The following is a 12919-nucleotide window of genomic DNA, read 5'->3' as shown; positions in this document are numbered from 1 at the left end:
TAATTAAGGACTAAATGGTCCAGGCAATGCACGGTAATCATCCACTAAATATGCTTTAGTACTAATCTGCTGATTTTCTTTTACTGGAAAAACAACAACAAAAATGGGATTATTGGGAAATTGGTCCCCAGTTTCAAATGTCCACCTCCCTCTAAAGTGGAATTTTCTATTTCGCTTATTGAATTACGACAATTATGATGTTTTCTGAATCTATATCAGAAGAAAAATATCAGACCGCATCTGACCTTTTTCACTGTTTTTCTCAGAGGTTTATAGGGGCTGATCAAACAAAATATGCAAAAAATATTTGGCATTGACAAAAGGTTATGCTAATTTGATAAATTGTTTGTACCATGTGTGATCCAAAACATGAATTCTATAACTGAGACTGGATAAACACATATATACTGTATATACTCAAAACTACCACATTTCCCTTTCATTTATTCTTATTGATTTTGATCACCTTATACCACTGGTATTTAAATGCATAAATCAATCTACATTTAAAACAATGTTTTTGGCTATTTAAATATAATGACCATTTTGAAAACATTTTTTATGAAATACAAAATGCAACCTGATATATCTGTATGCCAAGTATGAGATATCTGTGTAAGTCGAAACATTTCAGAATGCTACTGTAATGCGTGCTCACATATATCAGTTTCATTTGTCTGTGAGGTGAATGAAAAATAAAATACTATACATCTTCTCTGTCATGTGCCACCTTCATTAGAGAGCAACAAAACTGACAAAACCTGACAAGCCAGAGAGAGAGAGAGAGAAAGCGTTGGACTGTTTGAGGAAAGAAGCCACTTCAGTAAAACCAGATTGCTGCAAGTGCCTTCTCTAGTTTCAAGGAGACTTCAGCAAATTGTATAAATTGGAGAGGAAAGCAAACCAGCATGTGTATTTTTTATTAAAATGATCCAAGAGGAGGAATGAAAGTTTAAAAAAAATAAAAAATTCTCTCTGGAATACTGATTCTTCAATTTGCACATTTTTGATTTTATTGATCAACATATGCTTTGACAGATAGTCTGCATATGAGGTTGAGGAACCGATTGCTAATTGCTCAGGCAAATGCAATTGCCTGCACTGTAAAGCACTCGTTCTCTGGAGAAAATAGCTTCCAAGGGATGTGAGATGCAATGCATTGAAGAGCCCAAGGCCTTGTTCTGCAAAGGCCTGCTGATGTGAAACATATCCTCCATAAAGCGATAACAAGATTAAAATTAAAGTAACATCTGTTCTAAAACTCAAGGGCCCCAGACAGCTAGTCATTTAAAACGAACAAATACAGCACAGAACATGATCGTGTCTGCATGGCGCCATTTAGAGGCATTCATATTCAAAGGTGAAGGAAGAAAAAAAGCAATTTTGGGTTTTTTGATAACTCGTCCTCAGCTTGAAACTCTCTGCAACCGCTTTCACACATCGTTTACCTGTTTACACAGCTCCCAAATCAAAGATCACTATCTGCCATTTTGTCTACGATTGCTGCCATTTCTACAGTGTGCGTCTGTTCCAGTGCGATTCGCTTAATTTAATTCTGAGATGGAGCAATGGGGCAGGTCCATGAAACACTGATGGGTTTTTCGCTATGACAAGCAATCGCAAATGCAATCTAACCAAGCTGGGCGATTGTACAGCCGGGTGAAATTGTCACGGCGACAGTGAAGAGCTGTAATTGGCTGTAATGGAATGCCACTGCTACCCAGAGAAACGGAATATTGGTTTGAAAGCCCTACGTGTGTCATAGGCCTCTTTTCAGTCAACATTTGTCCGTTTACTTAAAATTAAATGAGTTACTCTTTTTTTTCTTCTGAAAGATGGTTTCAGTGATTGTTGAATTCACCGTAGCAGTAGGATCTCGCCTTAGGTCATTGAAACAATGTGATTTCCATTTTTCCTGAACAATTCAGTTTCAATATTTTAAACAGTGTATAGCTTCTTGAGAACAAAATAAAATGCCTGTGACACCTATAATGTAAGGCTGGCTCTTTGGAAAGAGAAAATTCATGAGGAAAAACACGTGATCATCACTGAATCTGACACATTGCTATTAGACCACAGACTACAAGCTAAAAAGCTGCTGCAGCTGTTATCGACTGGACGCAAAGCACAATTCGTGGGTGACATATCAATCAAATATGCTGATGCACTAAAGCAGTGTTGCCAGATTTGGCGGATTCCCGCCCAATTGGAATACTTTGTTATTGTGTGGGGGGAAAAATGGCTTTGGCCGAGTTCACCATTTTCAAAACTGGCCACACTGCGCTAAAGGGAGGACTATTCTGAATTAGGTTGCCAGATTTAAAAATTGTTCACCACAATTAGAAAAAAACTGACATTCTGGTCCAAAAAAAGGTATCTGGCAACCCCATTCTCAATCCAGTGTGTCTGTGATAGCAGCAAAGAGAGGCCATTTTGTTTCCCTCCTGAACTCATTGATGATAAAATAATGTTGAAGAGAGTAGTGTGGGGCTTGTGAATTCACAAAGAGCAGGGGTTTTCAGCTTTTTCTGCTCCAGGGACCCCCACCCAGGCTCACCAGGAGACCTCCATCAAGGTTATATTTTTAAAAAGATTTTATATTTTGAAATATTTTCTCAAATCTATACAGTATATGGTCATTGCATATCAGGTTTGGTCAGAGATCCCCTACAGTACCTTGAAGGACCCCCAGGGGTCTGTAGAACTCCTGTTGGAAACCCAGGACGTAGAGGGTTAAACACTGGTAATTGTGTACCCTTGTGCACAATACATGGTTGCTCATTTGCATTTGCTTCTCTATGGACATGGCTGTGGAGGACAGGGTCTAAAAAAAAGCTATATCCATGAAAAACAGCAACTGTTCACAAATCCATTCTCTTTGAATGTTTCAGATTTCTCTTCTTCTTCTTAAGTGTTTGCCGTTGAGAATCATTCCTCCAAGGGCCTTTTTTTTTGGTCCTTTCTCATCTGTTCACAAGTACTCATAAAGCCAGCCTTGATAACCGATTCTGCTTGTCTTAAAATAAATCAGGACGATCACGCACCACCAAAGACCTACTGGCCAATCGGGAGCTCCCCAAACCCCCCTCCCCCTTCGCTTCGCTTCGCTTCCCTTTCTCAGATTCATGCCTGTGCGAGGCCCACTCACAAAACCAGAGTGGTTTTGGAGAAGAGCGTGTGCAACCTGCTGCAGCTGAGTGCTAATAAATGCATACGGGGGGGGGGGGGGGGGGGGGGGCATTAAAAAAAAGAAAAACAAAATTGGCCTTTACTCCATATTTTCAGATGCTTTGGAAACACTCGCAGATGGGTTGCTACGTTTTTCTCATGAAACGTTTCTCCAGCGCTCGCAGTAAATGACAGTTCTTCAAGTCATCATCATAATCATCATCAGATGGTGTCCTCTTGATCGATTCAAGGCATTGGATTTCATAATATTTAATTACAATATTTTGGTCTGCCTGAAAAAGCAATTTGGACCAACAGGTAACAGTACAAGCTTGGTCTAATGAAACTGTAAAAAGAATGATCGATATTCTCTGTCTATGATAGCAATAGGCACAAATGGAGGTTAGTGCCAATCACATCCTTCTGAATTATGCATTAATTCTCATGTTCACTGGAGACTGGTTCTTATTCAGTGGAAATGTCATCTGGAAATTAAGTTCTCACTCTCTGCTGACATCCTGCAATATTTAGAGCCCCAGCAGCATGATCTTCTATTTGCCAGGAACTAAGGCTGGGGCAGGTTTGTGCTGAGAAATCATTTTTTCCATTTCAACCTAAACAGTTTTGTACAAAGATAATTTTTCATTTCAAGCTAAACATGACAGATTCTGCTCATTTTAAATGTGATAATATGTCTCTTCACTGTGTGCAAGACACCAATCACGGATGGAGAGTCATCAAATGCACACAGGCTTGAAATGTTCTGGTTTTTTTTTCTTCTTTTTTTTGAAGAAAGAGGTCAAGGACATGATCAATATTGCCAATTTCCCACCATCTGACTGCCTTCTGTCTTAATTTACCTCCACCGTGGACGCCAGTGCATGCAGACCCCCTCAATTACATGCAATTGTGTTCCTTCTTTTTATTTTTTTAAAGAAATGCATCCGCTGTGGTCCACAAAACCAGAGGTAGTAACAGTGGAATGTTGTGCAGTGGTAGAGACAGTTGCGCTTCCCCTTGTCTCTTGTGTTCTTCTGCTAGCTGACAGAAAACAGAAACCGTGGGTTTTTTTTGGGGGGGGGGGGGGGGGGCAAAGCGAGAACTTACAGCTGTCTGTTAACACCAACAGAGCTTTTAACCCAGGGTTATAATTTTCTGGTCGAGCGATTCCTCCTTGGGGATATTGAGAGTGAGCGCCCTTGTCTGTGTCTGGCCGGACTTGGGATTTGTGAGTGAGCATGCTTCTTAGTGGCCTGAGCTGGAGCCAATCCTATTGAGTTGAATCTTTTGCTCTCTGTAGCCTGTAGACCAGAGGTGGACAACGAGGGCCATATCTGTGTCTGGTTTTCATGCCGACTTCTGGCTGTCATTACTTAAATAGCCCTAACATTTTGCCATCTGACATTTTAGCTATGTTTCCTGATAAGCGCATGAAGACTGCTCTTGTGTCCCTGTATAAAAACTTTTACTGTGATCGAATCTACGAGTGAACAGCTGTTGGTGAATAAAGCCAATTAGCTCATTTGGCCAGGGTAACTGGTGGAAACAAAAACCTGCATACACACCAGGGCCCTGTTTCACGAAGGAAGATTACTGAGTTAGCTGGATAACTGCACTGAGTAAAACCCGGAACCCTCCCAAATATGGAACATGGACTGAAGTTAAAAGAGCTGACACAGGTTTTGCTTAGTGCAGTTATCCAGCAAACCCAGTAATCCTGCTTTGTGAAATAACCCCCCGGCCATCCAAGAGTTGCCCACTGCTGCTGTAGGCCCTTTGGATGACCAGTGGGCAGAAACTGAAGAATACTCTCAAGCAGCAGGAACTTCTGCAGGATAGACATACAAGCCACCGGTCTGTTTGTACTATTCAAGAGACCATTTGTATTATTATTCCCCAAAATGACTTTGTCATTGTGCTGTACATAATGTACTGTTCTTTGGAGTGGGGTGCCAACTGATGGACATAATGAAATGTAAATCTTAATCTCCCCGCACACAATCTCACTTTTGCCACACCGACCGTCCTTCCCCTGAAGCAATTCCATTAACCTCGAGAGATTCTCAGCCAACAGGGAAAAAAAAAAAGAACTGTAATTACCTCAATGCAAAAAGGCCATAAAATACTTCAAGTGTTGTAACGGAGGGAGCAGGGTTTTACAGGGTCTTTGTTCGGAATTGTCTCGCTGAAATGGATTTATTGCTCTCACCTGAGTTCGTCTGATTAACTCTGACTGAAACCCTGGGAGAACTGATAAATCCGAGCCGGGGGCGCAGGCATGGGGTTCAAACAGGGAGCGAAGCTCTCACTGCCCTCCCTTTTGCCTGTTTTTACACGCTGCTCTCTCTGGACAATGGGGAGCTAAGAAAAATGTAGGCTACGGGTAACGATAACTTTTGTTAGTCCACCACTGATTGTTTCCTCTTTGTCCCTACCAAAGCACGCCTCATTCAACTGCTAGAGATCTCACTGAGCTGCTAATAAGTAGAATCAGGTGTGCCAAATTAGGGTTGAAATGAAAACCTACAGGATGATATATCTGCAGAAACAGGGTCATCCTTCTGGAAAACTGAAAATGAATTCGAAGCTACATCTAGAAGAACTTCAGTTATAGAACTTCAGATGGAACTGAACGTTAAGATTCCAGAGAACGGCAATTGGTTTTTCAACACTTACACTCAGTGGCCACTTTACAGGGACGCTTGTTCTTTAGTTCGAATAGTCTGCTCCTATAAATGGCAACTCATGTGGCTGCAACTCAATATATAAAGCATGCAGACATTGTGAAGTGGTTTCGTTGTTGTTCTACCAAACATTAGAATGGGCAAGGCGTATGAGCTTAGCGACTTTGAATGTGGTATGATCATTGGTGCCAGACATGGTGGTTTCAGCATCTGAGAAACAGCTGCCCTCCTATGATTTTCACACACTGCCATCTCTAGAGTTTACAGAGAATGGTGCAATAAACAAAAACAGCCAGTGAGTGGAAGTCCTGTGGGCGAAAACACCTTCTTAATGAAAGAGGTCAGAGGAGAATGGGCAGACTCATTCATGCTAACAGAAAGGCTACACACACACACACATACACACAAATAACAGCTGTTTACAACAGTAGCATCCAGCAGGCTGTTCTGAAGGTACAACGTAGACAATAGATAGGTGTACCTAGTAAAGTGGTCACTGAGTGTATAACTGGGCTAAAATAATTGAATTCAATTTGATCAGTTTGTGCCAAGTGCCCTCTTGCATCACAATTCACTAATATACGTGTGCAGGCAGATGCCAACATATTCTCAAGCATGCGCCCCCTGCTGTCAGCCCTTTTGGCTTTTTTTTTTTCGATTTTTGTTATTTTTTCATTTTTTAAACCACAGGTGGCCTTTGTGATAGCAATCTGCAATTTCACAGTATTCAGAAAGAGACCATTGGGCATGTTACTACAATGAAAACTTTCGCCTGACAGCCACTTGTGGCTGTGTAATCACTTTTTTTTTTTCCATGTAATTGCACAGAGTTTGTTTTACAATACTGCTCCTCCATGTGGAGCATTGACACAATTTGCTGCCTTGTTACTTCTGTCACATCCAGGATTGAATTGCTGAAATGTTTATTTATTTATTTATTTATTTATTTTGTGATTTTCAATTATAAATAGCATAACATTGAGCTCCAGGCGAGCTCTATATTCTTGGAAAGATCTGTATTCCCACAGCAGAGCAGGTTATGATTTGATTTGTAAACAAGATACATACAAATCAAGTATTCGCACAATGCCAGGGTTGCCAAGCCTCATGCATCTGGCTTTTGAGTTGGCAACTCAATGTGGAAAGTTTATTCTAACCTAAAAAAATGAAAAAATCCCCAAAATAAACAAAATGATTTATGTGTCTGCAAAGCCAGGCACTCTCCCCCTTTCACACAAAACAGATGTGAATCATTTGATTACAAAATTAAAAATATGGAATATAGAGCTAAATAAACATTTTTTTTAATTGTCTTTGTCCCAAACATTATGGAGCTCACTGTTTGAGCAGGGAAACAGAAAAGCTACAGAGAGCTGAAGATTGAATGAGATCTGTTTGCATATTACGCCACAGCAGTTACATTACACTGCATTATGGGTATTTGACAAGTTTCTTCTTATAATATTCTATACCAGCACTGCACAATCCTGTTCCTGGAGACTATCCTGTAGGCTTTCATTTTGACATTAATTTGGCACACCTGATTCTACTTATTAGCAGCAAGATCTCTAGCTGTTGAAGGAGGTGTGCTTTGTTAGGGTTGGAGTGAAAACCTGCAAGGGTAGGTCTCCAAAAACTGGGCTGGACAGCTCTATTCTATACATACAATCCATAAATACAGCTGTAAATTTTCTGAAGTAGTTCAGGTTAAGTATAATTCTCTCAAGGGTTCAACGGCAGTACCCCTCCTGGGAATCTAATGCACAACCTTGGAGTTATGAGCCCATCTCCCTAATCCTTATTATACAAAATGCCCAAGTATTGTGTTGTTTTTGCTCTGCAGATTGGATTTGAAATGAAACAACGAATACGAAATTAAAGTGCAGACTGTCGGCTTTAATTTGCCGGCATTTAAATCCATATTGGGTGGTCTGTTGCAGGAATTACAACCCTTTTTATGTGTGATGTGTATGTGTAATGTGACAAATCTAATCGCTGAGCTGCATTATGCAGCCTACATGGCTTATAGTTCAAGTGTTGCTGAATAATGCGTCCCCAGTGAGCACTGAAATACATTATATAAACAGGCCACAAGCTCTGAAACTAGTAAAAATGACTGACTCCCCCCCCCCCCCCCCCCCCCCCCGCCCTCCTCCCCATCCCCATTGAAATCCACGCCGCTCTGCTCAAGCATTAATCTCAATATGATATTCTAGTGACCTTAACATTAACACTGAGCAATTGAAAATTATTGCTCTCTCTTTGAACAGTAAACTCAATGCACCAGTGAACAAAGTGGGCCATCCAAATAACTATTAGCAGATAAAATGAAGAAGGGGTCAAGAACAGTGAAATCTGCAATGCAGTTTTGTTTGTTCCTATGTCCATGTGTTTCATTACACCCGTTTCTGTTACACCTTCTCAGACCAAAAACCTGCTAAAATGCATGCAAAAAGAAAAATCTTTCCCTTTTATGGCTTTTCGGAGGCAGAAAATGAACATCCAACTCAGCCTTCTACCAACAAGAATTGTAATTCCCGCAAAACAGTTTAATTCCCTGGTACAGTCCCCTAAGCCATCCTCAAACTAAAGATTCCATGTCTTTAGTTATATGTTGTCTTCCAGGACAGATTTCTCAGGGTAACACGTACTGTATCTTTTCGGAACTGAGGTGAGATTCAGCAGAAGCCTTGGCAGCTCATCATGTGGGCGTGACTTGATCCTTCTGCTTTGATACACAACAGTACCACAACGTTAATGTTGGCTGTGGCTAACCGCACGGGTGGGAGTGGCTAACCGTAAGGGTGTTAGTGGCTAATCGTGAGGGTGGGAGTGGCTAACCATGTGGGTGGGAGTGGCTAACTGTAAGAGTGGGAGTGGGAGATTGAGTCAGAATTCTGAAGAATGGACTTGGTCCCTGAATAATCCTGCCAGCCTGGAGCAGAGTAGTTTGTTTATAACAAAACTGACTCAGCAAACTGTCTTTGTTCTATAAATAAATGAAAGTTTACTTCTTTGGATGTTTCAATTTATCTTCAGGGGGAGGGGGGTGTCTGAAAAGTTGAGATTAAAATTTTAGATTTCTTTTGATAGGTGGGCTGAGGTGGAAAATCCAGATTCAGAAAAGTAAAAGTCCGGCCAAGTATTTTGTTGCAATCACCTAGATTTGCTAATTAGCACAATTCTTCAGCCAGGAGGTAGAATTAACTCATGAAATGGGCTGGCTGAGTTCACGGGCGATGGACACACATGGCAGGACTTTCACTTTCTGACCCCTGGACTTTACACCTCTGCAAGGTGGGAAGTGACTCAAAAGCAACTTGAAACAAACGAGTTCTGTCATCAGATAATCCTCAGTGCTAGCTGTAGAAATATTTACGTGAATATTTATTCTCAGCTGTTAACCGCATAAACAGACATGCTCAGTTCCTTCCAGCTGTGCATGATCCCAAAACCTCTTTCACAGAGGGTAAGATGGAAAGAGGCTCACTGTTCTCCATGCTTCTCAGTGCTAAAAAAAAAAAAAATTATTCCCCATTAGTGGAAAATGTGAAATAGAATTCATTAATACAAAATAGCTGTTTGCTGTGCCTGTCCACAGTGCTTAAGGTATTAGCATTACAATTGAAAATAATGATTAGGTATCTTTTTGAAGGACAGAAGTGTCTGTGTGGAGGGCGGGGGGAGGGGGGGACAGAGAGAATGAGAGCTAAACAGAGAGATGCAGATGCAAAGAGGAGAGAGAGAGAGAGAGAGAGGCAGAGAAAAAGGGAGGGAAAACCTGAGGGACTGTGAGTAACCACCCTGCAAGATACAGAATAACAGTTGGACTGAGAAGATACCGCATAATATGTTGTACATATAACATATAATTATACGTTCTGTAAATTTTAGTATTTTAAAAATAAGATATAAAAAGAGAGAAACTATATTTTCTTTCTTGTTCTGTGAACTTTCTGCAGAAAAGATATACGTTTGCCAGTAAGGGTAGTTTTTCTTGTAAAGTCTACAGGTCCTGGAGTTTAATTTGACCTTCATGTGATTTATACCCATCGATTCTGGGCTGCAGTAACACATAATGCATCTTCTATCCTAATTAATTTCTGTAACAAATTCCGAAAAACACAATTCACAGATGGGAAATTTTCTGATGCTTGGATTAAGAGAATTAAAAAAAGAACCGTGACCTCATCTCCTAATGAGCTGTCCATCTTAGAGACCCACATTGTACACTGTGGCTTTCTGGCACTGGGCCTGAAAGTCTGTGCAGACCATGCTGCTGGTCTCCGTTTTTCCTCGGTCAGCACTTAATTGATTAATTACAGGAGTTGATTGCACCAGGATTGGGCAGTCCCTCTGTATACTCTTGTGAACAGCCATCTCCCCAAACCCAACCATACTCACACAGAAGCGGTGTTTGTTGCGTTTTTTTTCCAAACATCTCTAAGGTGTCGACTGATTGATGACTCATCAATTCATCTGTTTTGCGTGCCGATTGTACCGCCTCCTGCCACCCATGACTTTTCCCTCCTCCTCCTGGTCGCGTTGGGGGATGCCAGCCAGTGGAAGCCGTAGTCTAGGCAACAGGACGCATTCCAGGAGCCACAGCTCTTAGATGCCATAGTTTATCCGGTGCTGCTATCGGCTCCCAAGTGTTCAAGTGCCTGCATGGCGACCACCTCTCTTGTCACCTTCTCTGTGAAAAGGCTCATGTCTCATGTCTGAGTGACAGCTCTGATTGCGATGTTTTTTTTTCATGCTTGGTCCTGCAAAAAGGGTAACACCTTTATGATTGTTATTTTTCCCTTTTTTTATTCATAATTTTGCATAAGTATTATTACATATTTTTTCAGTTTCTCACTAGCCTCTCGTGCCTTTCATAACCAAAACCATAAACGTCCCGGTTTCAGAAATGCAGTCAATGGAAAACACAACAGGAAAACGACTTTAATCAGATATATTATCATTTCCACCGAGCCATTTCCTGCTGAGCAGAAAACTGTAAGTTCTTTAATAATTTATATTATATTTGGATTTATTTAGTGATCTATTACACTGCACTGCGATACACTTTGGCTCTCGGAATCAGCAGGCAATTTGCTCATCAAGCAAGAGAGAATGACCACAGCGGAATCAATACTGTGTCTTTCTCCACGGCGATACGGACATCCTTTCTCCAGCAAACAATACCAACGGCTCATCATTTTAAAGTGTGGTCGCAATTTGACCCCTTTACAGTGTTACATCTAATGACGTTAGCCCTGCTGCTTGAATCACTATTGACTGGGGTGCAATTAGTCAGTCTGATTCCCCATCAGTAGTAATCATATCTGCCACAAACGCTGAAACAACATCCAAGACACTTAAAGACTGGACCTCAGGAACTCATAAATCCTCTGGCAGGCCTAGAAAATCCATTAAGAAAATTCATTGTCGTAACGCATCAAACCACAGTTGAGGAGAGGTTTCTGCCAGACGACTCTGTAGAGATGTCATTCCAGTAAAGATTATATACATCTGCTGTTTTGTTTCGGTGTGTTTTGTGAATGCATGCTGTTGAATTAATAGCAAGTGGACCAGTCTCCGTGGAAAATGTCCAACTTAGTAGAGCTTTTTTCAAAAATACAGTGCAAGTAAATTAAACAAGGAAAAGCTCGGTGCTGTGTTATTTTATAACCAGTAATTTTAGTGTTTCACTAGATTCAGTTTGATTTCAGCATGTTTATAGACATCCATGCTGCTGGCTGGTGTGTGAAGTTTTTCTCGGTCCATTGCTGCAGTCTTGCTCCCAGGTATAACTGTGTATTGCAGAAGCTGTTCATTCCTATCTACGGTAAAAACCTTTTGGTAGAACAAAGGGGAAATACACACGGCATTAAAACCTCACCCTGTGGTATGGTTTTAAAATCACGCACAACTGCTATCTGTTTGCAAGGCCTCACATGAGTGAGAAAACAAATACTCGGAAGAACAGGCACTAAACCGTCCAGACCCACGGCACAACTTGGCGAACTATAGCCAGCTATGGCACGTCCTCACCTCTGTAAAGTTATCTGTAATCCTCCGTGTGTCCATACATCTGTATCGGTGGTTATAGCTGTGTGTCCTTAGCTCCTAATCATGCGTACAGGATAGCATCTGTACGCTCTAACTAGGTTAACTAAAGTAGGCGATCCGTACGTGCTAACTAGGTTAGCTAAAGTAGGCGAAACGCGAACATGTTAGGGTTAGCTAAAGTAACGTTAGGCGATAAAGATGTGCTTAAAAATGTTGTGCCGTACCACCTGCGCATGCGTCCTACTAAATGAAGCACCACCTGCGCATGCGTCCTACAAAACGTCCCTGAAAGGTCGTCCATGAGTTAGTGAGTGAGTGACCACAATTTGCCATGCATAGCCCACGGCGATAGTTCCTGTGCGCCATGGGAAAAAGGTGAGTCGGAAAGTGTGATTACTGAAGGACACTCGTGAGATTTTTTTTTTTTTTTTTAAAACATTAATTCACAAATTCAGACCCACTGAATAATAAATACCATGTTAAAACATGGTATCTAACTATCAAATTTTCAACTGAATAGTTTTCATTCCAAAAGCAAGAACTAATGCACACATTCTAAATACAAACTGGATCCATAACAAGCACAAAGAAGAGAGACATAAAACCATAAATGTATTACCTAAAACCTTCAAAATACCATAACCTGTTCTAGTACAAAAGGTGGGAGCACTACAGGGTGGGAATGGGGGGGGGGGGGGAACTAAGATGCACTCTGAAGAGGTAGGTCTTCAGTTTGCAAGTTGCGTTGGACGATAACAAATAGAAAATGCATAGAATATTGCAAGCATTCAGAACTCCACAACCTTCCAAAAGTGATTCGCAGGCAGTTATTATAGCCAAAGTCTACCTGCTTACAACGGCCGACACAGGGTAAAACTATTGCTCCAATACACATGCTCGCGTGTAATTATAGCGACGTAGGCCTTGATGTAGTTGTTTTGACATGCCCTTTGACGCGAGACTTGACATATTGGCCTAATGTCTAAATTGAGATAAATGTAGGCCTATTT

Source organism: Anguilla anguilla, chromosome 12 (assembly GCF_013347855.1).
Source record: "Anguilla anguilla isolate fAngAng1 chromosome 12, fAngAng1.pri, whole genome shotgun sequence".
NCBI classification, from domain to species: Eukaryota; Metazoa; Chordata; class Actinopteri; order Anguilliformes; family Anguillidae; genus Anguilla; species Anguilla anguilla.
Note: the sequence above shows the minus strand (reverse complement) of the source record.